At 37.1% G+C, this 27,641-nt stretch overlaps 28 non-coding genes across 28 annotated transcripts; all 28 read right to left on the minus strand.

Moving 5' to 3' along the window:
• Nucleotides 1-402: 402 nt before the first annotated feature.
• On the minus strand, nucleotides 403-474 carry TRNAG-UCC (transfer RNA glycine (anticodon UCC)). The gene has a single exon. It is a non-coding gene; the product is annotated as a tRNA-Gly (tRNA).
• Nucleotides 475-1,384: 910 nt separating this feature from the next.
• Nucleotides 1,385-1,456, minus strand: TRNAG-UCC (transfer RNA glycine (anticodon UCC)). Its single transcript has one exon. It is a non-coding gene; the product is annotated as a tRNA-Gly (tRNA).
• A 422-nt stretch (nucleotides 1,457-1,878) lies between these two features.
• TRNAG-UCC (transfer RNA glycine (anticodon UCC)) lies at nucleotides 1,879-1,950 on the minus strand. Its single transcript has one exon. It is a non-coding gene; the product is annotated as a tRNA-Gly (tRNA).
• Nucleotides 1,951-2,865: 915 nt separating this feature from the next.
• Nucleotides 2,866-2,937, minus strand: TRNAG-UCC (transfer RNA glycine (anticodon UCC)). The gene has a single exon. It is a non-coding gene; the product is annotated as a tRNA-Gly (tRNA).
• Nucleotides 2,938-3,359: 422 nt separating this feature from the next.
• On the minus strand, nucleotides 3,360-3,431 carry TRNAG-UCC (transfer RNA glycine (anticodon UCC)). The gene has a single exon. It is a non-coding gene; the product is annotated as a tRNA-Gly (tRNA).
• A 915-nt stretch (nucleotides 3,432-4,346) lies between these two features.
• Nucleotides 4,347-4,418, minus strand: TRNAG-UCC (transfer RNA glycine (anticodon UCC)). The gene has a single exon. It is a non-coding gene; the product is annotated as a tRNA-Gly (tRNA).
• A 422-nt stretch (nucleotides 4,419-4,840) lies between these two features.
• On the minus strand, nucleotides 4,841-4,912 carry TRNAG-UCC (transfer RNA glycine (anticodon UCC)). Its single transcript has one exon. It is a non-coding gene; the product is annotated as a tRNA-Gly (tRNA).
• Nucleotides 4,913-7,488: 2,576 nt separating this feature from the next.
• Nucleotides 7,489-7,560, minus strand: TRNAG-UCC (transfer RNA glycine (anticodon UCC)). The gene has a single exon. It is a non-coding gene; the product is annotated as a tRNA-Gly (tRNA).
• A 422-nt stretch (nucleotides 7,561-7,982) lies between these two features.
• Nucleotides 7,983-8,054, minus strand: TRNAG-UCC (transfer RNA glycine (anticodon UCC)). The gene has a single exon. It is a non-coding gene; the product is annotated as a tRNA-Gly (tRNA).
• A 915-nt stretch (nucleotides 8,055-8,969) lies between these two features.
• TRNAG-UCC (transfer RNA glycine (anticodon UCC)) lies at nucleotides 8,970-9,041 on the minus strand. Its single transcript has one exon. It is a non-coding gene; the product is annotated as a tRNA-Gly (tRNA).
• Nucleotides 9,042-10,450: 1,409 nt separating this feature from the next.
• On the minus strand, nucleotides 10,451-10,522 carry TRNAG-UCC (transfer RNA glycine (anticodon UCC)). The gene has a single exon. It is a non-coding gene; the product is annotated as a tRNA-Gly (tRNA).
• A 1,409-nt stretch (nucleotides 10,523-11,931) lies between these two features.
• On the minus strand, nucleotides 11,932-12,003 carry TRNAG-UCC (transfer RNA glycine (anticodon UCC)). Its single transcript has one exon. It is a non-coding gene; the product is annotated as a tRNA-Gly (tRNA).
• A 421-nt stretch (nucleotides 12,004-12,424) lies between these two features.
• On the minus strand, nucleotides 12,425-12,496 carry TRNAG-UCC (transfer RNA glycine (anticodon UCC)). Its single transcript has one exon. It is a non-coding gene; the product is annotated as a tRNA-Gly (tRNA).
• A 421-nt stretch (nucleotides 12,497-12,917) lies between these two features.
• On the minus strand, nucleotides 12,918-12,989 carry TRNAG-UCC (transfer RNA glycine (anticodon UCC)). Its single transcript has one exon. It is a non-coding gene; the product is annotated as a tRNA-Gly (tRNA).
• Nucleotides 12,990-13,414: 425 nt separating this feature from the next.
• On the minus strand, nucleotides 13,415-13,486 carry TRNAG-UCC (transfer RNA glycine (anticodon UCC)). Its single transcript has one exon. It is a non-coding gene; the product is annotated as a tRNA-Gly (tRNA).
• A 922-nt stretch (nucleotides 13,487-14,408) lies between these two features.
• TRNAG-UCC (transfer RNA glycine (anticodon UCC)) lies at nucleotides 14,409-14,480 on the minus strand. The gene has a single exon. It is a non-coding gene; the product is annotated as a tRNA-Gly (tRNA).
• A 919-nt stretch (nucleotides 14,481-15,399) lies between these two features.
• Nucleotides 15,400-15,471, minus strand: TRNAG-UCC (transfer RNA glycine (anticodon UCC)). The gene has a single exon. It is a non-coding gene; the product is annotated as a tRNA-Gly (tRNA).
• Nucleotides 15,472-16,389: 918 nt separating this feature from the next.
• Nucleotides 16,390-16,461, minus strand: TRNAG-UCC (transfer RNA glycine (anticodon UCC)). Its single transcript has one exon. It is a non-coding gene; the product is annotated as a tRNA-Gly (tRNA).
• A 920-nt stretch (nucleotides 16,462-17,381) lies between these two features.
• Nucleotides 17,382-17,453, minus strand: TRNAG-UCC (transfer RNA glycine (anticodon UCC)). The gene has a single exon. It is a non-coding gene; the product is annotated as a tRNA-Gly (tRNA).
• A 920-nt stretch (nucleotides 17,454-18,373) lies between these two features.
• Nucleotides 18,374-18,445, minus strand: TRNAG-UCC (transfer RNA glycine (anticodon UCC)). Its single transcript has one exon. It is a non-coding gene; the product is annotated as a tRNA-Gly (tRNA).
• A 915-nt stretch (nucleotides 18,446-19,360) lies between these two features.
• On the minus strand, nucleotides 19,361-19,432 carry TRNAG-UCC (transfer RNA glycine (anticodon UCC)). Its single transcript has one exon. It is a non-coding gene; the product is annotated as a tRNA-Gly (tRNA).
• Nucleotides 19,433-19,853: 421 nt separating this feature from the next.
• Nucleotides 19,854-19,925, minus strand: TRNAG-UCC (transfer RNA glycine (anticodon UCC)). The gene has a single exon. It is a non-coding gene; the product is annotated as a tRNA-Gly (tRNA).
• Nucleotides 19,926-20,845: 920 nt separating this feature from the next.
• On the minus strand, nucleotides 20,846-20,917 carry TRNAG-UCC (transfer RNA glycine (anticodon UCC)). Its single transcript has one exon. It is a non-coding gene; the product is annotated as a tRNA-Gly (tRNA).
• A 421-nt stretch (nucleotides 20,918-21,338) lies between these two features.
• TRNAG-UCC (transfer RNA glycine (anticodon UCC)) lies at nucleotides 21,339-21,410 on the minus strand. Its single transcript has one exon. It is a non-coding gene; the product is annotated as a tRNA-Gly (tRNA).
• A 421-nt stretch (nucleotides 21,411-21,831) lies between these two features.
• On the minus strand, nucleotides 21,832-21,903 carry TRNAG-UCC (transfer RNA glycine (anticodon UCC)). The gene has a single exon. It is a non-coding gene; the product is annotated as a tRNA-Gly (tRNA).
• Nucleotides 21,904-22,328: 425 nt separating this feature from the next.
• Nucleotides 22,329-22,400, minus strand: TRNAG-UCC (transfer RNA glycine (anticodon UCC)). Its single transcript has one exon. It is a non-coding gene; the product is annotated as a tRNA-Gly (tRNA).
• Nucleotides 22,401-24,803: 2,403 nt separating this feature from the next.
• Nucleotides 24,804-24,875, minus strand: TRNAG-UCC (transfer RNA glycine (anticodon UCC)). Its single transcript has one exon. It is a non-coding gene; the product is annotated as a tRNA-Gly (tRNA).
• Nucleotides 24,876-25,791: 916 nt separating this feature from the next.
• TRNAG-UCC (transfer RNA glycine (anticodon UCC)) lies at nucleotides 25,792-25,863 on the minus strand. The gene has a single exon. It is a non-coding gene; the product is annotated as a tRNA-Gly (tRNA).
• Nucleotides 25,864-27,641: the final 1,778 nt, after the last annotated feature.

Here is a 27,641-nt window from a genome sequence, read left to right on the forward strand (position 1 = left end):
TTTTTGTGCAACTTCTCCGGCAGTTACTGCTTAATAGCGTGTCATGAATGAAAGATCAGTATAATTGAATGAAGTGTTCACAAAAAGATTAAAAAACATAACATACAAGAAATTATTTTACTTTTGCCACGGGTTCCAAAATTGGAAAATGAGCACAAGGGTTTGCAGAGAGTTTTACAAAAGTTTTAAAAATCACAAGTAGCGATTGCCAGAACATGAAGCAGGGTTACCGTTTTGGAAGGCACCTTTACAAATCAATATAACACCAACACCTACAAAGCATCTCTACTTTTTCTGCGTTCTACGTTTCAGCTAAATTAGTACAAACAATGCAAAATCAGCAGAAGGATTTGCAGAGTTTATTCACAAAAAGCTTAAAACAAAAAAAAAATACCTATTTCATGCGTTGGCCGGGAATCGAACCCGGGTCAACTACTTGGAAGGCAGCTATGCTCACCACTATACCACCAACGCCTACACTTCATAGGTTTTTTTGTGCAACTTCTCCGGCAGTTACTGCTTAATAGCGTGTCATGAATGAAAGATCAGTATAATTGAATGAAGTGTTCACAAAAAGATTAAAAAACATAACATACAAGAAATTATTTTACTTTTGCCACGGGTTCCAAAATTGGAAAATGAGCACAAGGGTTTGCAGAGAGTTTTACAAAAGTTTTAAAAATCACAAGTAGCGATTGCCAGAACATGAAGCAGGGTTACCGTTTTGGAAGGCACCTTTACAAATCAATATAACACCAACACCTACAAAGCATCTCTACTTTTTCTGCGTTCTACGTTTCAGCTAAATTAGTACAAACAATGCAAAATCAGCAGAAGGATTTGCAGAGTTTATTCACAAAAAGCTTAAAACAAAAAAAAAATACCTATTTCATGCGTTGGCCGGAATCGAACCCGGGTCAACTGCTTGGAAGGCAGCTATGCTCACCACTATACCACCAACGCCTACACTTTATAGTTTTTTTTGTGCAACTTCTCCGGCAGTTACTGCTTAATAGCGTGTCATGAATGAAAGATCAGTATAATTGAATGAAGTAAGTGTTCACAAAAAGATTAAAAAACATAACATACAAGAAATTATTTTACTTTTGCCACGGGTTCCAAAATTGGAAAATGAGCACAAGGGTTTGCAGAGAGTTTTACAAAAGTTTTAAAAATCACAAGTAGCGATTGCCAGAACATGAAGCAGGGTTACCGTTTTGGAAGGCACCTTTACAAATCAATATAACACCAACACCTACAAAGCATCTCTACTTTTTCTGCGTTCTACGTTTCAGCTAAATTAGTACAAACAATGCAAAATCAGCAGAAGGATTTTCAGAGTTTGTTCACAAAAAGCTTACAACAAAAAAAAATACCTATTTCATGCGTTGGCCGGGAATCGAACCCGGGTCAACTGCTTGGAAGGCAGCTATGCTCACCACTATACCACCAACGCCTACACTTCATAGGTTTTTTTGTGCAACTTCTCCGGCAGTTACTGCTTAATAGCGTGTCATGAATGAAAGATCAGTATAATTGAATGAAGTAAGTGTTCACAAAAAGATTAAAAAACATAACATACAAGAAATTATTTTACTTTTGCCACGGGTTCCAAAATTGGAAAATGAGCACAAGGGTTTGCAGAGAGTTTTACAAAAGTTTTAAAAATCACAAGTAGCGATTGCCAGAACATGAAGCAGGGTTACCGTTTTGGAAGGCACCTTTACAAATCAATATAACACCAACACCTACAAAGCATCTCTACTTTTTCTGCGTTCTACGTTTCAGCTAAATTAGTACAAACAATGCAAAATCAGCAGAAGGATTTTCAGAGTTTGTTCACAAAAAGCTTACAACAAAAAAAAAATACCTATTTCATGCGTTGGCCGGGAATCGAACCCGGGTCAACTGCTTGGAAGGCAGCTATGCTCACCACTATACCACCAACGCCTACACTTCATAGGTTTTTTTGTGCAACTTCTCCGGCAGTTACTGCTTAATAGCGTGTCATGAATGAAAGATCAGTATAATTGAATGAAGTAAGTGTTCACAAAAAGATTAAAAAACATAACATACAAGAAATTATTTTACTTTTGCCACGGGTTCCAAAATTGGAAAATGAGCACAAGGGTTTGCAGAGAGTTTTACAAAAGTTTTAAAAATCACAAGTAGCGATTGCCAGAACATGAAGCAGGGTTACCGTTTTGGAAGGCACCTTTACAAATCAATATAACACCAACACCTACAAAGCATCTCTACTTTTTCTGCGTTCTACGTTTCAGCTAAATTAGTACAAACAATGCAAAATCAGCAGAAGGATTTGCAGAGTTTATTCACAAAAAGCTTAAAACAAAAAAAAAATACCTATTTCATGCGTTGGCCGGAATCGAACCCGGGTCAACTGCTTGGAAGGCAGCTATGCTCACCACTATACCACCAACGCCTACACTTTATAGTTTTTTTTGTGCAACTTCTCCGGCAGTTACTGCTTAATAGCGTGTCATGAATGAAAGATCAGTATAATTGAATGAAGTAAGTGTTCACAAAAAGATTAAAAAACATAACATACAAGAAATTATTTTACTTTTGCCACGGGTTCCAAAATTGGAAAATGAGCACAAGGGTTTGCAGAGAGTTTTACAAAAGTTTTAAAAATCACAAGTAGCGATTGCCAGAACATGAAGCAGGGTTACCGTTTTGGAAGGCACCTTTACAAATCAATATAACACCAACACCTACAAAGCATCTCTACTTTTTCTGCGTTCTACGTTTCAGCTAAATTAGTACAAACAATGCAAAATCAGCAGAAGGATTTTCAGAGTTTGTTCACAAAAAGCTTACAACAAAAAAAAAATACCTATTTCATGCGTTGGCCGGGAATCGAACCCGGGTCAACTGCTTGGAAGGCAGCTATGCTCACCACTATACCACCAACGCCTACACTTCATAGGTTTTTTTGTGCAACTTCTCCGGCAGTTACTGCTTAATAGCGTGTCATGAATGAAAGATCAGTATAATTGAATGAAGTAAGTGTTCACAAAAAGATTAAAAAACATAACATACAAGAAATTATTTTACTTTTGCCACGGGTTCCAAAATTGGAAAATGAGCACAAGGGTTTGCAGAGAGTTTTACAAAAGTTTTAAAAATCACAAGTAGCGATTGCCAGAACATGAAGCAGGGTTACCGTTTTGGAAGGCACCTTTACAAATCAATATAACACCAACACCTACAAAGCATCTCTACTTTTTCTGCGTTCTACGTTTCAGCTAAATTAGTACAAACAATGCAAAATCAGCAGAAGGATTTTCAGAGTTTGTTCACAAAAAGCTTACAACAAAAAAAAAATACCTATTTCATGCGTTGGCCGGGAATCGAACCCGGGTCAACTGCTTGGAAGGCAGCTATGCTCACCACTATACCACCAACGCCTACACTTCATAGGTTTTTTTGTGCAACTTCTCCGGCAGTTACTGCTTAATAGCGTGTCATGAATGAAAGATCAGTATAATTGAATGAAGTAAGTGTTCACAAAAAGATTAAAAAACATAACATACAAGAAATTATTTTACTTTTGCCACGGGTTCCAAAATTGGAAAATGAGCACAAGGGTTTGCAGAGAGTTTTACAAAAGTTTTAAATATCACAAGTAGCGATTGCCAGAACATGAAGCAGGGTTACCGTTTTGGAAGGCACCTTTACAAATCAATATAACACCAACACCTACAAAGCATCTCTACTTTTTCTGCGTTCTACGTTTCAGCTAAATTAGTACAAACAATGCAAAATCAGCAGAAGGATTTGCAGAGTTTATTCACAAAAAGCTTAAAACAAAAAAAAAATACCTATTTCATGCGTTGGCCGGAATCGAACCCGGGTCAACTGCTTGGAAGGAAGCTATGCTCACCACTATACCACCAACGCCTACACTTTATAGTTTTTTTTGTGCAACTTCTCCGGCAGTTATTGCTTAATAGCGTGTCATGAATGAAAGATCAGTATAATTGAATGCAGTAAGTGTTCACGAAAAGATTAAAAAACATAACATACAAGAAATTATTTTACTTTTGCCACGGGTTCCAAAATTGGAAAATGAGCACAAGGGTTTGCAGAGAGTTTTACAAAAGTTTTAAAAATCACAAGTAGCGATTGCCAGAACATGAAGCAGGGTTACCGTTTTGGAAGGCACCTTTACAAATCAATATAACACCAACACCTACAAAGCATCTCTACTTTTTCTGCGTTCTACGTTTCAGCTAAATTAGTACAAACAATGCAAAATCAGCAGAAGGATTTTCAGAGTTTGTTCACAAAAAGCTTACAACAAAAAAAAAATACCTATTTCATGCGTTGGCCGGGAATCGAACCCGGGTCAACTGCTTGGAAGGCAGCTATGCTCACCACTATACCACCAACGCCTACACTTCATAGGTTTTTTTGTGCAACTTCTCCGGCAGTTACTGCTTAATAGCGTGTCATGAATGAAAGATCAGTATAATTGAATGAAGTAAGTGTTCACAAAAAGATTAAAAAACATAACATACAAGAAATTATTTTACTTTTGCCACGGGTTCCAAAATTGGAAAATGAGCACAAGGGTTTGCAGAGAGTTTTACAAAAGTTTTAAAAATCACAAGTAGCGATTGCCAGAACATGAAGCAGGGTTACCGTTTTGGAAGGCACCTTTACAAATCAATATAACACCAACACCTACAAAGCATCTCTACTTTTTCTGCGTTCTACGTTTCAGCTAAATTAGTACAAACAATGCAAAATCAGCAGAAGGATTTGCAGAGTTTATTCACAAAAAGCTTAAAACAAAAAAAAAATACCTATTTCATGCGTTGGCCGGGAATCGAACCCGGGTCAACTGCTTGGAAGGCAGCTATGCTCACCACTATACCACCAACGCCTACACTTCATAGGTTTTTTTGTGCAACTTCTCCGGCAGTTACTGCTTAATAGCGTGTCATGAATGAAAGATCAGTATAATTGAATGAAGTAAGTGTTCACAAAAAGATTAAAAAACATAACATACAAGAAATTATTTTACTTTTGCCACGGGTTCCAAAATTGGAAAATGAGCACAAGGGTTTGCAGAGAGTTTTACAAAAGTTTTAAAAATCACAAGTAGCGATTGCCAGAACATGAAGCAGGGTTACCGTTTTGGAAGGCACCTTTACAAATCAATATAACACCAACACCTACAAAGCATCTCTACTTTTTCTGCGTTCTACGTTTCAGCTAAATTAGTACAAACAATGCAAAATCAGCAGAAGGATTTGCAGAGTTTATTCACAAAAAGCTTAAAACAAAAAAAAAAATACCTATTTCATGCGTTGGCCGGAATCGAACCCGGGTCAACTGCTTGGAAGGCAGCTATGCTCACCACTATACCACCAACGCCTACACTTTATAGTTTTTTTTGTGCAACTTCTCCGGCAGTTACTGCTTAATAGCGTGTCATGAATGAAAGATCAGTATAATTGAATGCAGTAAGTGTTCACAAAAAGATTAAAAAACATAACATACAAGAAATTATTTTACTTTTGCCACGGGTTCCAAAATTGGAAAATGAGCACAAGGGTTTGCAGAGAGTTTTACAAAAGTTTTAAAAATCACAAGTAGCGATTGCCAGAACATGAAGCAGGGTTACCGTTTTGGAAGGCACCTTTACAAATCAATATAACACCAACACCTACAAAGCATCTCTACTTTTTCTGTGTTCTACGTTTCAGCTAAATTAGTACAAACAATGCAAAATCAGCAGAAGGATTTGCAGAGTTTGTTCACAAAAAGCTTAAAACAAAAAAAAATACCTATTTCATGCGTTGGCCGGGAATCGAAGGCACCTTTAAAATCAATATAACACCAACACCTACAAAGCATCTCTACTTTTTCTGCGTTCTACGTTTCAGCTAAATTAGTACAAAAAATGCAAGATCAGCAGAAGACTTTTGCAGAGTTTGTTCACAAAAAGCTTACAACAAAAAAAAATGCCTACATCATGCGTTGGCCAGGAATCGAACCCGGGTCAACTGCTTGAAAGGCATCTATGCTCACCACTATACCACCAACGCCTACATTTTATAATTTTTTTTGTGCAACTTCTCCGGCAGTTACTGCTTAATAGCGTGTCATGAATGAAAGATCAGTATAATTGAATGCAGTAAGTGTTCACAAAAAGATTAAAAAACATAACATACAAGAAATTATTTTACTTTTGCCACGGGTTCCAAAATTGGAAAATGAGCACAAGGGTTTGCAGAGAGTTTTACAAAAGTTTTAAAAATCACAAGTAGCGATTGCCAGAACATGAAGCAGGGTTACCGTTTTGGAAGGCACCTTTACAAATCAATATAACACCAACACCTACAAAGCATCTCTACTTTTTCTGCGTTCTACGTTTCAGCTAAATTAGTACAAACAATGCAAAATCAGCAGAAGGATTTGCAGAGTTTATTCACAAAAAGCTTAAAACAAAAAAAAAATACCTATTTCATGCGTTGGCCGGAATCGAACCCGGGTCAACTGCTTGGAAGGCAGCTATGCTCACCACTATACCACCAACGCCTACACTTTATAGTTTTTTTTGTGCAACTTCTCCGGCAGTTACTGCTTAATAGCGTGTCATGAATGAAAGATCAGTATAATTGAATGAAGTAAGTGTTCACAAAAAGATTAAAAAACATAACATACAAGAAATTATTTTACTTTTGCCACGGGTTCCAAAATTGGAAAATGAGCACAAGGGTTTGCAGAGAGTTTTACAAAAGTTTTAAAAATCACAAGTAGCGATTGCCAGAACATGAAGCAGGGTTACCGTTTTGGAAGGCACCTTTACAAATCAATATAACACCAACACCTACAAAGCATCTCTACTTTTTCTGCGTTCTACGTTTCAGCTAAATTAGTACAAACAATGCAAAATCAGCAGAAGGATTTGCAGAGTTTATTCACAAAAAGCTTAAAACAAAAAAAAAATACCTATTTCATGCGTTGGCCGGAATCGAACCCGGGTCAACTGCTTGGAAGGCAGCTATGCTCACCACTATACCACCAACGCCTACACTTTATAGTTTTTTTTGTGCAACTTCTCCGGCAGTTACTGCTTAATAGCGTGTCATGAATGAAAGATCAGTATAATTGAATGAAGTAAGTGTTCACAAAAAGATTAAAAAACATAACATACAAGAAATTATTTTACTTTTGCCACGGGTTCCAAAATTGGAAAATGAGCACAAGGGTTTGCAGAGAGTTTTACAAAAGTTTTAAAAATCACAAGTAGCGATTGCCAGAACATGAAGCAGGGTTACCGTTTTGGAAGGCACCTTTACAAATCAATATAACACCAACACCTACAAAGCATCTCTACTTTTTCTGCGTTCTACGTTTCAGCTAAATTAGTACAAACAATGCAAAATCAGCAGAAGGATTTTCAGAGTTTGTTCACAAAAAGCTTACAACAAAAAAAAAATACCTATTTCATGCGTTGGCCGGGAATCGAACCCGGGTCAACTGCTTGGAAGGCAGCTATGCTCACCACTATACCACCAACGCCTACACTTCATAGGTTTTTTTGTGCAACTTCTCCGGCAGTTACTGCTTAATAGCGTGTCATGAATGAAAGATCAGTATAATTGAATGAAGTAAGTGTTCACAAAAAGATTAAAAAACATAACATACAAGAAATTATTTTACTTTTGCCACGGGTTCCAAAATTGGAAAATGAGCACAAGGGTTTGCAGAGAGTTTTACAAAAGTTTTAAAAATCACAAGTAGCGATTGCCAGAACATGAAGCAGGGTTACCGTTTTGGAAGGCACCTTTACAAATCAATATAACACCAACACCTACAAAGCATCTCTACTTTTTCTGCGTTCTACGTTTCAGCTAAATTAGTACAAACAATGCAAAATCAGCAGAAGGATTTTCAGAGTTTGTTCACAAAAAGCTTACAACAAAAAAAAAATACCTATTTCATGCGTTGGCCGGGAATCGAACCCGGGTCAACTGCTTGGAAGGCAGCTATGCTCACCACTATACCACCAACGCCTACACTTCATAGGTTTTTTTGTGCAACTTCTCCGGCAGTTACTGCTTAATAGCGTGTCATGAATGAAAGATCAGTATAATTGAATGAAGTAAGTGTTCACAAAAAGATTAAAAAACATAACATACAAGAAATTATTTTACTTTTGCCACGGGTTCCAAAATTGGAAAATGAGCACAAGGGTTTGCAGAGAGTTTTACAAAAGTTTTAAATATCACAAGTAGCGATTGCCAGAACATGAAGCAGGGTTACCGTTTTGGAAGGCACCTTTACAAATCAATATAACACCAACACCTACAAAGCATCTCTACTTTTTCTGCGTTCTACGTTTCAGCTAAATTAGTACAAACAATGCAAAATCAGCAGAAGGATTTGCAGAGTTTATTCACAAAAAGCTTAAAACAAAAAAAAAATACCTATTTCATGCGTTGGCCGGAATCGAACCCGGGTCAACTGCTTGGAAGGAAGCTATGCTCACCACTATACCACCAACGCCTACACTTTATAGTTTTTTTTGTGCAACTTCTCCGGCAGTTATTGCTTAATAGCGTGTCATGAATGAAAGATCAGTATAATTGAATGCAGTAAGTGTTCACGAAAAGATTAAAAAACATAACATACAAGAAATTATTTTACTTTTGCCACGGGTTCCAAAATTGGAAAATGAGCACAAGGGTTTGCAGAGAGTTTTACAAAAGTTTTAAAAATCACAAGTAGCGATTGCCAGAACATGAAGCAGGGTTACCGTTTTGGAAGGCACCTTTACAAATCAATATAACACCAACACCTACAAAGCATCTCTACTTTTTCTGCGTTCTACGTTTCAGCTAAATTAGTACAAACAATGCAAAATCAGCAGAAGGATTTTCAGAGTTTGTTCACAAAAAGCTTACAACAAAAAAAAAATACCTATTTCATGCGTTGGCCGGGAATCGAACCCGGGTCAACTGCTTGGAAGGCAGCTATGCTCACCACTATACCACCAACGCCTACACTTCATAGGTTTTTTTGTGCAACTTCTCCGGCAGTTACTGCTTAATAGCGTGTCATGAATGAAAGATCAGTATAATTGAATGAAGTAAGTGTTCACAAAAAGATTAAAAAACATAACATACAAGAAATTATTTTACTTTTGCCACGGGTTCCAAAATTGGAAAATGAGCACAAGGGTTTGCAGAGAGTTTTACAAAAGTTTTAAAAATCACAAGTAGCGATTGCCAGAACATGAAGCAGGGTTACCGTTTTGGAAGGCACCTTTACAAATCAATATAACACCAACACCTACAAAGCATCTCTACTTTTTCTGCGTTCTACGTTTCAGCTAAATTAGTACAAACAATGCAAAATCAGCAGAAGGATTTGCAGAGTTTATTCACAAAAAGCTTAAAACAAAAAAAAAATACCTATTTCATGCGTTGGCCGGGAATCGAACCCGGGTCAACTGCTTGGAAGGCAGCTAAGCTCACCACTATACCACCAACGCCTACACTTTATAGGTTTTTTTGTGCAACTTCTCCGGCAGTTACTGCTTAATAGCGTGTCATGAATGAAAGATCAGTATAATTGAATGCAGTAAGTGTTCACAAAAAGATTAAAAAACATAACATACAAGAAATTATTTTACTTTTGCCACGGGTTCCAAAATTGGAAAATGAGCACAAGGGTTTGCAGAGAGTTTTACAAAAGTTTTAAAAATCACAAGTAGCGATTGCCAGAACATGAAGCAGGGTTACCGTTTTGGAAGGCACCTTTACAAATCAATATAACACCAACACCTACAAAGCATCTCTACTTTTTCTGCGTTCTACGTTTCAGCTAAATTAGTACAAACAATGCAAAATCAGCAGAAGGATTTGCAGAGTTTATTCACAAAAAGCTTAAAACAAAAAAAAAATACCTATTTCATGCGTTGGCCGGGAATCGAACCCGGGTCAACTGCTTGGAAGCCAGCTATGCTCACCACTATACCACCAACACCTACACATTATAGTTTTTTTTGTGCAACTTCTCCGGCAGTTACTGCTTAATAGCGTGTCATGAATGAAAGATCAGTATAATTGAATGCAGTAAGTGTTCACAAAAAGATTAAAAAACATAACATACAAGAAATTATTTTACTTTTGCCACGGGTTCCAAAATTGGAAAATGAGCACAAGGGTTTGCAGAGAGTTTTACAAAAGTTTTAAAAATCACAAGTAGCGATTGCCAGAAAATGAAGCAGGGTTACCGTTTTGGAAGGCACCTTTACAAATCAATATAACACCAACACCTACAAAGCATCTCTACTTTTTCTGCGTTTTACGTTTCAGCTAAATTAGTACAAACAATGCAAGATCAGCAGAAGGATTTGCAGAGTTTGTTCACAAAAAGCTTAAAACAAAAAAAAATACCTATTTCATGCGTTGGCCGGGAATCGAACCCGGGTCAACTGCTTGGAAGGCAGCTATGCTCACCACTATACCACCAACGCCTACACTTTATAGGTTTTTTTGTGCAACTTCTCCGGCAGTTACTGCTTAATAGCGTGTCATGAATGAAAGATCAGTATAATTGAATGCAGTAAGTGTTCACAAAAAGATTAAAAAACATAACATACAAGAAATTATTTTACTTTTGCCACGGGTTCCAAAATTGGAAAATGAGCACAAGGGTTTGCAGAGAGTTTTACAAAAGTTTTAAAAATCACAAGTAGCGATTGCCAGAACATGAAGCAGGGTTACCGTTTTGGAAGGCACCTTTACAAATCAATATAACACCAACACCTACAAAGCATCTCTACTTTTTCTGCGTTCTACGTTTCAGCTAAATTAGTACAAACAATGCAAAATCAGCAGAAGGATTTGCAGAGTTTATTCACAAAAAGCTTAAAACAAAAAAAAAATACCTATTTCATGCGTTGGCCGGGAATCGAACCCGGGTCAACTGCTTGGAAGCCAGCTATGCTCACCACTATACCACCAACACCTACACTTTATAGTTTTTTTTGTGCAACTTCTCCGGCAGTTACTGCTTAATAGCGTGTCATGAATGAAAGATCAGTATAATTGAATGCAGTAAGTGTTCACAAAAAGATTAAAAAACATAACATACAAGAAATTATTTTACTTTTGCCACGGGTTCCAAAATTGGAAAATGAGCACAAGGGTTTGCAGAGAGTTTTACAAAAGTTTTAAAAATCACAAGTAGCGATTGCCAGAACATGAAGCAGGGTTACCGTTTTGGAAGGCACCTTTACAAATCAATATAACACCAACACCTACAAAGCATCTCTACTTTTTCTGCGTTCTACGTTTCAGCTAAATTAGTACAAACAATGCAAAATCAGCAGAAGGATTTGCAGAGTTTATTCACAAAAAGCTTAAAACAAAAAAAAAATACCTATTTCATGCGTTGGCCGGGAATCGAACCCGGGTCAACTGCTTGGAAGCCAGCTATGCTCACCACTATACCACCAACACCTACACTTTATAGTTTTTTTTGTGCAACTTCTCCGGCAGTTACTGCTTAATAGCGTGTCATGAATGAAAGATCAGTATAATTGAATGCAGTAAGTGTTCACAAAAAGATTAAAAAACATAACATACAAGAAATTATTTTACTTTTGCCACGGGTTCCAAAATTGGAAAATGAGCACAAGGGTTTGCAGAGAGTTTTACAAAAGTTTTAAAAATCACAAGTAGCGATTGCCAGAAAATGAAGCAGGGTTACCGTTTTGGAAGGCACCTTTACAAATCAATATAACACCAACACCTACAAAGCATCTCTACTTTTTCTGCGTTTTACGTTTCAGCTAAATTAGTACAAACAATGCAAGATCAGCAGAAGGATTTGCAGAGTTTGTTCACAAAAAGCTTAAAACAAAAAAAAATACCTATTTCATGCGTTGGCCGGGAATCGAACCCGGGTCAACTGCTTGGAAGGCAGCTATGCTCACCACTATACCACCAACGCCTACACTTTATAGGTTTTTTTGTGCAACTTCTCCGGCAGTTACTGCTTAATAGCGTGTCATGAATGAAAGATCAGTATAATTGAATGCAGTAAGTGTTCACAAAAAGATTAAAAAACATAACATACAAGAAATTATTTTACTTTTGCCACGGGTTCCAAAATTGGAAAATGAACACAAGGGTTTGCAGAGAGTTTTACAAAAGTTTTAAAAATCACAAGTAGCGATTGCCAGAAAATGAAGCAGGGTTACCGTTTTGGAAGGCACCTTTACAAATCAATATAACACCAACACCTACAAAGCATCTCTACTTTTTCTGCGTTTTACGTTTCAGCTAAATTAGTACAAACAATGCAAGATCAGCAGAAGGATTTGCAGAGTTTGTTCACAAAAAGCTTAAAACAAAAAAAAATACCTATTTCATGCGTTGGCCGGGAATCGAACCCGGGTCAACTGCTTGGAAGGCAGCTATGCTCACCACTATACCACCAACGCCTACACTTTATAGGTTTTTTTGTGCAACTTCTCCGGCAGTTACTGCTTAATAGCGTGTCATGAATGAAAGATCAGTATAATTGAATGCAGTAAGTGTTCACAAAAAGATTAAAAAACATAACATACAAGAAATTATTTTACTTTTGCCACGGGTTCCAAAATTGGAAAATGAACACAAGGGTTTGCAGAGAGTTTTACAAAAGTTTTAAAAATCACAAGTAGCGATTGCCAGAAAATGAAGCAGGGTTACCGTTTTGGAAGGCACCTTTACAAATCAATATAACACCAACACCTACAAAGCATCTCTACTTTTTCTGCGTTTTACGTTTCAGCTAAATTAGTACAAACAATGCAAGATCAGCAGAAGGATTTGCAGAGTTTGTTCACAAAAAGCTTAAAACAAAAAAAAATACCTATTTCATGCGTTGGCCGGGAATCGAACCCGGGTCAACTGCTTGGAAGGCAGCTATGCTCACCACTATACCACCAACGCCTACACTTTATAGGTTTTTTTGTGCAACTTCTCCGGCAGTTACTGCTTAATAGCGTGTCATGAATGAAAGATCAGTATAATTGAATGCAGTAAGTGTTCACAAAAAGATTAAAAAACATAACATACAAGAAATTATTTTACTTTTGCCACGGGTTCCAAAATTGGAAAATGAGCACAAGGGTTTGCAGAGAGTTTTACAAAAGTTTTAAAAATCACAAGTAGCGATTGCCAGAACATGAAGCAGGGTTACCGTTTTGGAAGGCACCTTTACAAATCAATATAACACCAACACCTACAAAGCATCTCTACTTTTTCTGCGTTCTACGTTTCAGCTAAATTAGTACAAACAATGCAAAATCAGCAGAAGGATTTGCAGAGTTTTATTCACAAAAAGCTTAAAACAAAAAAAAAAAATACCTATTCCATGCGTTGGCCGGGAATCGAACCCGGGTCAACTGCTTGGAAGGCAGCTATGCTCACCACTATACCACCAACGCCTACACTTTATAGGTTTTTTTGTGCAACTTCTCCGGCAGTTACTGCTTAATAGCGTGTCATGAATGAAAGATCAGTATAATTGAATGCAGTAAGTGTTCACAAAAAGATTAAAAAACATAACATACAAGAAATTATTTTACTTTTGCCACGGGTTCCAAAATTGGAAAATGAGCACAAGGGTTTGCAGAGAGTTTTACAAAAGTTTTAAAAATCACAAGTAGCGATTGCCAGAACATGAAGCAGGGTTACCGTTTTGGAAGGCACCTTTACAAATCAATATAACACCAACACCTACAAAGCATCTCTACTTTTTCTGCGTTCTACGTTTCAGCTAAATTAGTACAAACAATGCAAAATCAGCAGAAGGATTTGCAGAGTTTTATTCACAAAAAGCTTAAAACAAAAAAAAAAAATACCTATTCCATGCGTTGGCCGGGAATCGAACACGGGTCAACTGCTTGGAAGGCAGCTATGCTCACCACTATACCACCAACGCCTACACTTTATAGGTTTTTTTGTGCAACTTCTCCGGCAGTTACTGCTTAATAGCGTGTCATGAATGAAAGATCAGTATAATTGAATGCAGTAAGTGTTCACAAAAAGATTAAAAAACATAACATACAAGAAATTATTTTACTTTTGCCACGGGTTCCAAAATTGGAAAATGAGCACAAGGGTTTGCAGAGAGTTTTACAAAAGTTTTAAAAATCACAAGTAGCGATTGCCAGAACATGAAGCAGGGTTACCGTTTTGGAAGGCACCTTTACAAATCAATATAACACCAACACCTACAAAGCATCTCTACTTTTTCTGCGTTCTACGTTTCAGCTAAATTAGTACAAACAATGCAAAATCAGCAGAAGGATTTGCAGAGTTTTATTCACAAAAAGCTTAAAACAAAAAAAAAAAATACCTATTCCATGCGTTGGCCGGGAATCGAACCCGGGTCAACTGCTTGGAAGGCAGCTATGCTCACCACTATACCACCAACGCCTACACTTTATAGGTTTTTTTGTGCAACTTCTCCGGCAGTTACTGCTTAATAGCGTGTCATGAATGAAAGATCAGTATAATTGAATGCAGTAAGTGTTCACAAAAAGATTAAAAAACATAACATACAAGAAATTATTTTACTTTTGCCACGGGTTCCAAAATTGGAAAATGAGCACAAGGGTTTGCAGAGAGTTTTACAAAAGTTTTAAAAATCACAAGTAGCGATTGCCAGAACATGAAGCAGGGTTACCGTTTTGGAAGGCACCTTTACAAATCAATATAACACCAACACCTACAAAGCATCTCTACTTTTTCTGCGTTCTACGTTTCAGCTAAATTAGTACAAACAATGCAAAATCAGCAGAAGGATTTGCAGAGTTTTATTCACAAAAAGCTTAAAACAAAAAAAAAAAATACCTATTCCATGCGTGGCCGGGAATCGAACACGGGTCAACTGCTTGGAAGGCAGCTATGCTCACCACTATACCACCAACGCCTACACTTTATAGGTTTTTTTGTGCAACTTCTCCGGCAGTTACTGCTTAATAGCGTGTCATGAATGAAAGATCAGTATAATTGAATGCAGTAAGTGTTCACAAAAAGATTAAAAAACATAACATACAAGAAATTATTTTACTTTTGCCACGGGTTCCAAAATTGGAAAATGAGCACAAGGGTTTGCAGAGAGTTTTACAAAAGTTTTAAAAATCACAAGTAGCGATTGCCAGAACATGAAGCAGGGTTACCGTTTTGGAAGGCACCTTTACAAATCAATATAACACCAACACCTACAAAGCATCTCTACTTTTTCTGCGTTCTACGTTTCAGCTAAATTAGTACAAACAATGCAAAATCAGCAGAAGGATTTGCAGAGTTTATTCACAAAAAGCTTAAAACAAAAAAAAAAATACCTATTTCATGCGTTGGCCGGGAATCGAACCCGGGTCAACTGCTTGGAAGGCAGCTATGCTCACCACTATACCACCAACGCCTACACTTTATAGGTTTTTTTGTGCAACTTCTCCGGCAGTTACTGCTTAATAGCGTGTCATGAATGAAAGATCAGTATAATTGAATGCAGTAAGTGTTCACAAAAAGATTAAAAAACATAACATACAAGAAATTATTTTACTTTTGCCACGGGTTCCAAAATTGGAAAATGAGCACAAGGGTTTGCAGAGAGTTTTACAAAAGTTTTAAAAATCACAAGTAGCGATTGCCAGAACATGAAGCAGGGTTACCGTTTTGGAAGGCACCTTTACAAATCAATATAACACCAACACCTACAAAGCATCTCTACTTTTTCTGCGTTCTACGTTTCAGCTAAATTAGTACAAACAATGCAAAATCAGCAGAAGGATTTGCAGAGTTTTATTCACAAAAAGCTTAAAACAAAAAAAAAAAATACCTATTCCATGCGTTGGCCGGGAATCGAACACGGGTCAACTGCTTGGAAGGCAGCTATGCTCACCACTATACCACCAACGCCTACACTTTATAGGTTTTTTTGTGCAACTTCTCCGGCAGTTACTGCTTAATAGCGTGTCATGAATGAAAGATCAGTATAATTGAATGCAGTAAGTGTTCACAAAAAGATTAAAAAACATAACATACAAGAAATTATTTTACTTTTGCCACGGGTTCCAAAATTGGAAAATGAGCACAAGGGTTTGCAGAGAGTTTTACAAAAGTTTTAAAAATCACAAGTAGCGATTGCCAGAACATGAAGCAGGGTTACCGTTTTGGAAGGCACCTTTACAAATCAATATAACACCAACACCTACAAAGCATCTCTACTTTTTCTGCGTTTTACGTTTCAGCTAAATTAGTACAAACAATGCAAGATCAGCAGAAGGATTTGCAGAGTTTGTTCACAAAAAGCTTAAAACAAAAAAAAATACCTATTTCATGCGTTGGCCGGGAATCGAACCCGGGTCAACTGCTTGGAAGGCAGCTATGCTCACCACTATACCACCAACGCCTACACTTTATAGGTTTTTTTGTGCAACTTCTCCGGCAGTTACTGCTTAATAGCGTGTCATGAATGAAAGATCAGTATAATTGAATGCAGTAAGTGTTCACAAAAAGATTAAAAAACATAACATACAAGAAATTATTTTACTTTTGCCACGGGTTCCAAAATTGGAAAATGAGCACAAGGGTTTGCAGAGAGTTTTACAAAAGTTTTAAAAATCACAAGTAGCGATTGCCAGAACATGAAGCAGGGTTACCGTTTTGGAAGGCACCTTTACAAATCAATATAACACCAACACCTACAAAGCATCTCTACTTTTTCTGCGTTCTACGTTTCAGCTAAATTAGTACAAACAATGCAAAATCAGCAGAAGGATTTGCAGAGTTTTATTCACAAAAAGCTTAAAACAAAAAAAAAAAATACCTATTCCATGCGTTGGCCGGGAATCGAACACGGGTCAACTGCTTGGAAGGCAGCTATGCTCACCACTATACCACCAACGCCTACACTTTATAGGTTTTTTTGTGCAACTTCTCCGGCAGTTACTGCTTAATAGCGTGTCATGAATGAAAGATCAGTATAATTGAATGCAGTAAGTGTTCACAAAAAGATTAAAAAACATAACATACAAGAAATTATTTTACTTTTGCCACGGGTTCCAAAATTGGAAAATGAGCACAAGGGTTTGCAGAGAGTTTTACAAAAGTTTTAAAAATCACAAGTAGCGATTGCCAGAACATGAAGCAGGGTTACCGTTTTGGAAGGCACCTTTACAAATCAATATAACACCAACACCTACAAAGCATCTCTACTTTTTCTGCGTTCTACGTTTCAGCTAAATTAGTACAAACAATGCAAAATCAGCAGAAGGATTTGCAGAGTTTATTCACAAAAAGCTTAAAACAAAAAAAAAAATACCTATTTTATGCGTTGGCCGGGAATCGAACCCGGGTCAACTGCTTGGAAGGCAGCTATGCTCACCACTATACCACCAACGCCTACACTTTATAGGTTTTTTTGTGCAACTTCTCCGGCAGTTACTGCTTAATAGCGTGTCATGAATGAAAGATCAGTATAATTGAATGCAGTAAGTGTTCACAAAAAGATTAAAAAACATAACATACAAGAAATTATTTTACTTTTGCCACGGGTTCCAAAATTGGAAAATGAGCACAAGGGTTTGCAGAGAGTTTTACAAAAGTTTTAAAAATCACAAGTAGCGATTGCCAGAACATGAAGCAGGGTTACCGTTTTGGAAGGCACCTTTACAAATCAATATAACACCAACACCTACAAAGCATCTCTACTTTTTCTGCGTTCTACGTTTCAGCTAAATTAGTACAAACAATGCAAAATCAGCAGAAGGATTTGCAGAGTTTTATTCACAAAAAGCTTAAAACAAAAAAAAAAAATACCTATTCCATGCGTTGGCCGGGAATCGAACACGGGTCAACTGCTTGGAAGGCAGCTATGCTCACCACTATACCACCAACGCCTACACTTTATAGGTTTTTTTGTGCAACTTCTCCGGCAGTTACTGCTTAATAGCGTGTCATGAATGAAAGATCAGTATAATTGAATGCAGTAAGTGTTCACAAAAAGATTAAAAAACATAACATACAAGAAATTATTTTACTTTTGCCACGGGTTCCAAAATTGGAAAATGAGCACAAGGGTTTGCAGAGAGTTTTACAAAAGTTTTAAAAATCACAAGTAGCGATTGCCAGAACATGAAGCAGGGTTACCGTTTTGGAAGGCACCTTTACAAATCAATATAACACCAACACCTACAAAGCATCTCTACTTTTTCTGCGTTCTACGTTTCAGCTAAATTAGTACAAACAATGCAAAATCAGCAGAAGGATTTGCAGAGTTTATTCACAAAAAGCTTAAAACAAAAAAAAAAATACCTATTTTATGCGTTGGCCGGGAATCGAACCCGGGTCAACTGCTTGGAAGGCAGCTATGCTCACCACTATACCACCAACGCCTACACTTTATAGGTTTTTTTGTGCAACTTCTCCGGCAGTTACTGCTTAATAGCGTGTCATGAATGAAAGATCAGTATAATTGAATGCAGTAAGTGTTCACAAAAAGATTAAAAAACATAACATACAAGAAATTATTTTACTTTTGCCACGGGTTCCAAAATTGGAAAATGAGCACAAGGGTTTGCAGAGAGTTTTACAAAAGTTTTAAAAATCACAAGTAGCGATTGCCAGAACATGAAGCAGGGTTACCGTTTTGGAAGGCACCTTTACAAATCAATATAACACCAACACCTACAAAGCATCTCTACTTTTTCTGCGTTCTACGTTTCAGCTAAATTAGTACAAACAATGCAAAATCAGCAGAAGGATTTGCAGAGTTTATTCACAAAAAGCTTAAAACAAAAAAAAAAATACCTATTTCATGCGTTGGCCGGAATCGAACCCGGGTCAACTGCTTGGAAGGCAGCTATGCTCACCACTATACCACCAACGCCTACACTTTATAGTTTTTTTTGTGCAACTTCTCCGGCAGTTACTGCTTAATAGCGTGTCATGAATGAAAGATCAGTATAATTGAATGCAGTAAGTGTTCACAAAAAGATTAAAAAACATAACATACAAGAAATTATTTTACTTTTGCCACGGGTTCCAAAATTGGAAAATGAGCACAAGGGTTTGCAGAGAGTTTTACAAAAGTTTTAAAAATCACAAGTAGCGATTGCCAGAACATGAAGCAGGGTTACCGTTTTGGAAGGCACCTTTACAAATCAATATAACACCAACACCTACAAAGCATCTCTACTTTTTCTGCGTTTTACGTTTCAGCTAAATTAGTACAAACAATGCAAGATCAGCAGAAGGATTTGCAGAGTTTGTTCACAAAAAGCTTAAAACAAAAAAAAATACCTATTTCATGCGTTGGCCGGGAATCGAACCCGGGTCAACTGCTTGGAAGGCAGCTATGCTCACCACTATACCACCAACGCCTACACTTTATAGGTTTTTTTGTGCAACTTCTCCGGCAGTTACTGCTTAATAGCGTGTCATGAATGAAAGATCAGTATAATTGAATGCAGTAAGTGTTCACAAAAAGATTAAAAAACATAACATACAAGAAATTATTTTACTTTTGCCACGGGTTCCAAAATTGGAAAATGAGCACAAGGGTTTGCAGAGAGTTTTACAAAAGTTTTAAAAATCACAAGTAGCGATTGCCAGAACATGAAGCAGGGTTACCGTTTTGGAAGGCACCTTTACAAATCAATATAACACCAACACCTACAAAGCATCTCTACTTTTTCTGCGTTTTACGTTTCAGCTAAATTAGTACAAACAATGCAAGATCAGCAGAAGGATTTGCAGAGTTTGTTCACAAAAAGCTTAAAACAAAAAAAAATACCTATTTCATGCGTTGGCCGGGAATCGAACCCGGGTCAACTGCTTGGAAGGCAGCTATGCTCACCACTATACCACCAACGCCTACACTTTATAGGTTTTTTTGTGCAACTTCTCCGGCAGTTACTGCTTAATAGCGTGTCATGAATGAAAGATCAGTATAATTGAATGCAGTAAGTGTTCACAAAAAGATTAAAAAACATAACATACAAGAAATTATTTTACTTTTGCCACGGGTTCCAAAATTGGAAAATGAGCACAAGGGTTTGCAGAGAGTTTTACAAAAGTTTTAAAAATCACAAGTAGCGATTGCCAGAACATGAAGCAGGGTTACCGTTTTGGAAGGCACCTTTACAAATCAATATAACACCAACACCTACAAAGCATCTCTACTTTTTCTGCGTTCTACGTTTCAGCTAAATTAGTACAAACAATGCAAAATCAGCAGAAGGATTTGCAGAGTTTTATTCACAAAAAGCTTAAAACAAAAAAAAAAAATACCTATTCCATGCGTTGGCCGGGAATCGAACACGGGTCAACTGCTTGGAAGGCAGCTATGCTCACCACTATACCACCAACGCCTACACTTTATAGGTTTTTTTGTGCAACTTCTCCGGCAGTTACTGCTTAATAGCGTGTCATGAATGAAAGATCAGTATAATTGAATGCAGTAAGTGTTCACAAAAAGATTAAAAAACATAACATACAAGAAATTATTTTACTTTTGCCACGGGTTCCAAAATTGGAAAATGAGCACAAGGGTTTGCAGAGAGTTTTACAAAAGTTTTAAAAATCACAAGTAGCGATTGCCAGAACATGAAGCAGGGTTACCGTTTTGGAAGGCACCTTTACAAATCAATATAACACCAACACCTACAAAGCATCTCTACTTTTTCTGCGTTCTACGTTTCAGCTAAATTAGTACAAACAATGCAAAATCAGCAGAAGGATTTGCAGAGTTTATTCACAAAAAGCTTAAAACAAAAAAAAAAATACCTATTTTATGCGTTGGCCGGGAATCGAACCCGGGTCAACTGCTTGGAAGGCAGCTATGCTCACCACTATACCACCAACGCCTACACTTTATAGGTTTTTTTGTGCAACTTCTCCGGCAGTTACTGCTTAATAGCGTGTCATGAATGAAAGATCAGTATAATTGAATGCAGTAAGTGTTCACAAAAAGATTAAAAAACATAACATACAAGAAATTATTTTACTTTTGCCACGGGTTCCAAAATTGGAAAATGAGCACAAGGGTTTGCAGAGAGTTTTACAAAAGTTTTAAAAATCACAAGTAGCGATTGCCAGAACATGAAGCAGGGTTACCGTTTTGGAAGGCACCTTTACAAATCAATATAACACCAACACCTACAAAGCATCTCTACTTTTTCTGCGTTTTACGTTTCAGCTAAATTAGTACAAACAATGCAAGATCAGCAGAAGGATTTGCAGAGTTTGTTCACAAAAAGCTTAAAACAAAAAAAAATACCTATTTCATGCGTTGGCCGGGAATCGAACCCGGGTCAACTGCTTGGAAGGCAGCTATGCTCACCACTATACCACCAACGCCTACACTTTATAGGTTTTTTTGTGCAACTTCTCCGGCAGTTACTGCTTAATAGCGTGTCATGAATGAAAGATCAGTATAATTGAATGCAGTAAGTGTTCACAAAAAGATTAAAAAACATAACATACAAGAAATTATTTTACTTTTGCCACGGGTTCCAAAATTGGAAAATGAGCACAAGGGTTTGCAGAGAGTTTTACAAAAGTTTTAAAAATCACAAGTAGCGATTGCCAGAACATGAAGCAGGGTTACCGTTTTGGAAGGCACCTTTACAAATCAATATAACACCAACACCTACAAAGCATCTCTACTTTTTCTGCGTTTTACGTTTCAGCTAAATTAGTACAAACAATGCAAGATCAGCAGAAGGATTTGCAGAGTTTGTTCACAAAAAGCTTAAAACAAAAAAAAATACCTATTTCATGCGTTGGCCGGGAATCGAACCCGGGTCAACTGCTTGGAAGGCAGCTATGCTCACCACTATACCACCAACGCCTACACTTTATAGGTTTTTTTGTGCAACTTCTCCGGCAGTTACTGCTTAATAGCGTGTCATGAATGAAAGATCAGTATAATTGAATGCAGTAAGTGTTCACAAAAAGATTAAAAAACATAACATACAAGAAATTATTTTACTTTTGCCACGGGTTCCAAAATTGGAAAATGAGCACAAGGGTTTGCAGAGAGTTTTACAAAAGTTTTAAAAATCACAAGTAGCGATTGCCAGAACATGAAGCAGGGTTACCGTTTTGGAAGGCACCTTTACAAATCAATATAACACCAACACCTACAAAGCATCTCTACTTTTTCTGCGTTCTACGTTTCAGCTAAATTAGTACAAACAATGCAAAATCAGCAGAAGGATTTGCAGAGTTTTATTCACAAAAAGCTTAAAACAAAAAAAAAAAATACCTATTCCATGCGTTGGCCGGGAATCGAACCCGGGTCAACTGCTTGGAAGGCAGCTATGCTCACCACTATACCACCAACGCCTACACTTTATAGGTTTTTTTGTGCAACTTCTCCGGCAGTTACTGCTTAATAGCGTGTCATGAATGAAAGATCAGTATAATTGAATGCAGTAAGTGTTCACAAAAAGATTAAAAAACATAACATACAAGAAATTATTTTACTTTTGCCACGGGTTCCAAAATTGGAAAATGAGCACAAGGGTTTGCAGAGAGTTTTACAAAAGTTTTAAAAATCACAAGTAGCGATTGCCAGAACATGAAGCAGGGTTACCGTTTTGGAAGGCACCTTTACAAATCAATATAACACCAACACCTACAAAGCATCTCTACTTTTTCTGCGTTCTACGTTTCAGCTAAATTAGTACAAACAATGCAAAATCAGCAGAAGGATTTGCAGAGTTTTATTCACAAAAAGCTTAAAACAAAAAAAAAAAATACCTATTCCATGCGTTGGCCGGGAATCGAACACGGGTCAACTGCTTGGAAGGCAGCTATGCTCACCACTATACCACCAACGCCTACATTTTATAGGTTTTTTTGTGCAACTTCTCCGGCAGTTACTGCTTAATAGCGTGTCATGAATGAAAGATCAGTATAATTGAATGCAGTAAGTGTTCACAAAAAGATTAAAAAACATAACATACAAGAAATTATTTTACTTTTGCCACGGGTTCCAAAATTGGAAAATGAGCACAAGGGTTTGCAGAGAGTTTTACAAAAGTTTTAAAAATCACAAGTAGCGATTGCCAGAACATGAAGCAGGGTTACCGTTTTGGAAGGCACCTTTACAAATCAATATAACACCAACACCTACAAAGCATCTCTACTTTTTCTGCGTTCTACGTTTCAGCTAAATTAGTACAAACAATGCAAAATCAGCAGAAGGATTTGCAGAGTTTATTCACAAAAAGCTTAAAACAAAAAAAAAATACCTATTTCATGCGTTGGCCGGGAATCGAACCCGGGTCAACTGCTTGGAAGCCAGCTATGCTCACCACTATACCACCAACGCCTACACTTTATAGTTTTTTTTGTGCAACTTCTCCGGCAGTTACTGCTTAATAGCGTGTCATGAATGAAAGATCAGTATAATTGAATGCAGTAAGTGTTCACAAAAAGATTAAAAAACATAACATACAAGAAATTATTTTACTTTTGCCACGGGTTCCAAAATTGGAAAATGAGCACAAGGGTTTGCAGAGAGTTTTACAAAAGTTTTAAAAATCACAAGTAGCGATTGCCAGAACATGAAGCAGGGTTACCGTTTTGGAAGGCACCTTTACAAATCAATATAACACCAACACCTACAAAGCATCTCTACTTTTTCTGCGTTCTACGTTTCAGCTAAATTAGTACAAACAATGCAAAATCAGCAGAAGGATTTGCAGAGTTTTATTCACAAAAAGCTTAAAACAAAAAAAAAAAATACCTATTCCATGCGTTGGCCGGGAATCGAACACGGGTCAACTGCTTGGAAGGCAGCTATGCTCACCACTATACCACCAACGCCTACATTTTATAGGTTTTTTTGTGCAACTTCTCCGGCAGTTACTGCTTAATAGCGTGTCATGAATGAAAGATCAGTATAATTGAATGCAGTAAGTGTTCACAAAAAGATTAAAAAACATAACATACAAGAAATTATTTTACTTTTGCCACGGGTTCCAAAATTGGAAAATGAGCACAAGGGTTTGCAGAGAGTTTTACAAAAGTTTTAAAAATCACAAGTAGCGATTGCCAGAACATGAAGCAGGGTTACCGTTTTGGAAGGCACCTTTACAAATCAATATAACACCAACACCTACAAAGCATCTCTACTTTTTCTGCGTTCTACGTTTCAGCTAAATTAGTACAAACAATGCAAAATCAGCAGAAGGATTTGCAGAGTTTATTCACAAAAAGCTTAAAACAAAAAAAAAATACCTATTTCATGCGTTGGCCGGGAATCGAACCCGGGTCAACTGCTTGGAAGCCAGCTATGCTCACCACTATACCACCAACGCCTACACTTTATAGTTTTTTTTGTGCAACTTCTCCGGCAGTTACTGCTTAATAGCGTGTCATGAATGAAAGATCAGTATAATTGAATGCAGTAAGTGTTCACAAAAAGATTAAAAAACATAACATACAAGAAATTATTTTACTTTTGCCACGGGTTCCAAAATTGGAAAATGAGCACAAGGGTTTGCAGAGAGTTTTACAAAAGTTTTAAAAATCACAAGTAGCGATTGCCAGAACATGAAGCAGGGTTACCGTTTTGGAAGGCACCTTTACAAATCAATATAACACCAACACCTACAAAGCATCTCTACTTTTTCTGCGTTCTACGTTTCAGCTAAATTAGTACAAACAATGCAAGATCAGCAGAAGGATTTGCAGAGTTTGTTCACAAAAAGCTTAAAACAAAAAAAAATACCTATTTCATGCGTTGGCCGGGAATCGAACCCGGGTCAACTGCTTGGAAGGCAGCTATGCTCACCACTATACCACCAACGCCTACAATTTATAGGTTTTTTTGTGCAACTTCTCCGGCAGTTACTGCTTAATAGCGTGTCATGAATGAAAGATCAGTATAATTGAATGCAGTAAGTGTTCACAAAAAGATTAAAAAACATAACATACAAGAAATTATTTTACTTTTGCCACGGGTTCCAAAATTGGAAAATGAGCACAAGGGTTTGCAGAGAGTTTTACAAAAGTTTTAAAAATCACAAGTAGCGATTGCCAGAACATGAAGCAGGGTTACCGTTTTGGAAGGCACCTTTACAAATCAATATAACACCAACACCTACAAAGCATCTCTACTTTTTCTGCGTTCTACGTTTCAGCTAAATTAGTACAAACAATGCAAAATCAGCAGAAGGATTTGCAGAGTTTTATTCACAAAAAGCTTAAAACAAAAAAAAAATACCTATTTCATGCGTTGGCCGGGAATCGAACCCGGGTCAACTGCTTGGAAGCCAGCTATGCTCACCACTATACCACCAACGCCTACACTTTATAGTTTTTTTTGTGCAACTTCTCCGGCAGTTACTGCTTAATAGCGTGTCATGAATGAAAGATCAGTATAATTGAATGCAGTAAGTGTTCACAAAAAGATTAAAAAACATAACATACAAGAAATTATTTTACTTTTGCCACGGGTTCCAAAATTGGAAAATGAGCACAAGGGTTTGCAGAGAGTTTTACAAAAGTTTTAAAAATCACAAGTAGCGATTGCCAGAACATGAAGCAGGGTTACCGTTTTGGAAGGCACCTTTACAAATCAATATAACACCAACACCTACAAAGCATCTCTACTTTTTCTGCGTTCTACGTTTCAGCTAAATTAGTACAAACAATGCAAGATCAGCAGAAGGATTTGCAGAGTTTGTTCACAAAAAGCTTAAAACAAAAAAAAATACCTATTTCATGCGTTGGCCGGGAATCGAACCCGGGTCAACTGCTTGGAAGGCAGCTATGCTCACCACTATACCACCAACGCCTACATTTTATAGTTTTTTTTGTGCAACTTCTCCGGCAGTTACTGCTTAATAGCGTGTCATGAATGAAAGATCAGTATAATTGAATGCAGTAAGTATTCACGAAAAGATTAAAAAACATAACATACAAGAAATTATTTTACTTTTGCCACGGGTTCCAAAATTGGAAAATGAGCACAAGGGTTTGCAGAGAGTTTTACAAAAGTTTTAAAAATCACAAGTAGCGATTGCCAGAACATGAAGCAGGGTTACCGTTTTGGAAGGCACCTTTACAAATCAATATAACACCAACACCTACAAAGCATCTCTACTTTTTCTGTGTTCTACGTTTCAGCTAAATTAGTACAAACAATGCAAGATCAGCAGAAGGATTTGCAGAGTTTGTTCACAAAAAGCTTAAAACAAAAAAAATACCTATTTCATGCGTTGGCCGGGAATCGAAGGCACCTTTAAAATCAATATAACACCAACACCTACAAAGCATCTCTACTTTTTCTGCGTTCTACGTTTCAGCTAAATTAGTACAAAAAATGCAAGATCAGCAGAAGACTTTTGCAGAGTTTGTTCACAAAAAGCTTACAACAAAAAAAAATGCCTACATCATGCGTTGGCCAGGAATCGAACCCGGGTCAACTGCTTGAAAGGCATCTATGCTCACCACTATACCACCAACGCCTACATTTTATAGTTTTTTTTGTGCAACTTCACCGGCAGTTACTGCTCAATAGCGTGTCATGAATGAAAGATCAGTATAATTGAATGCAGTAAGTATTCACGAAAAGATTAAAAAACATAACATACAAGAAATTATTTTACTTTTGCCACGGGTTCCAAAATTGGAAAATGAGCACAAGGGTTTGCAGAGAGTTTTACAAAAGTTTTAAAAATCACAAGTAGCGATTGCCAGAACATGAAGCAGGGTTACCGTTTTGGAAGGCACCTTTACAAATCAATATAACACCAAGACCTACAAAGCATCTCTACTTTTTCTGCGTTCTACGTTTCAGCTAAATTAGTACAAACAATGCAAAATCAGCAGAAGGATTTGCAGAGTTTATTCACAAAAAGCTTAAAACAAAAAAAAAATACCTATTTCATGCATTGGCTTGGAAGGCAGCTATGCTCACCACTATACCACCAACGCCTACACTTTATAGTTTTTTTTGTGCAACTTCTCCGGCAGTTACTGCTTAATAGCGTGTCATGAATGAAAGATCAGTATAATTGAATGCAGTAAGTGTTCACAAAAAGATAAAAAAACACAACATACAAGAAATTATTTTACTTTTGCCACGGGTTCCAAAATTGGAAAATGAGCACAAGGGTTTGCAGAGAGTTTTACAAAAGTTTTAAAAATCACAAGTAGCGATTGCCAGAACATGAAGCAGGGTTACCGTTTTGGAAGGCACCTTTACAAATCAATATAACACCAACACCTACAAAGCATCTCTACTTTTTCTGCGTTCTACGTTTCAGCTAAATTAGTACAAACAATGCAAGATCAGCAGAAGGATTTGCAGAGTTTGTTCACAAAAAGCTTAAAACAAAAAAAAATACCTATTTCATGTGTTGGCCGGGAATCGAACCTGGGTCAACTGCTTGGAAGGCAGCTATGCTCACCACTATACCACCAACACCTACACTTTATAGGTTTTTTTTGTGCAACTTCTCCGGCAGTTACTGCTTAATAGCGTGTCATGAATGAAAGATCAGTATAATTGAATGCAGTAAGTGTTCACAAAAAGATAAAAAAACACAACATACAAGAAATTATTTTACT

The sequence above is a fragment of the Rhinoderma darwinii genome, chromosome 4 (assembly GCF_050947455.1).
Source record: "Rhinoderma darwinii isolate aRhiDar2 chromosome 4, aRhiDar2.hap1, whole genome shotgun sequence".
Classification (NCBI taxonomy): Eukaryota; Metazoa; Chordata; class Amphibia; order Anura; family Rhinodermatidae; genus Rhinoderma; species Rhinoderma darwinii.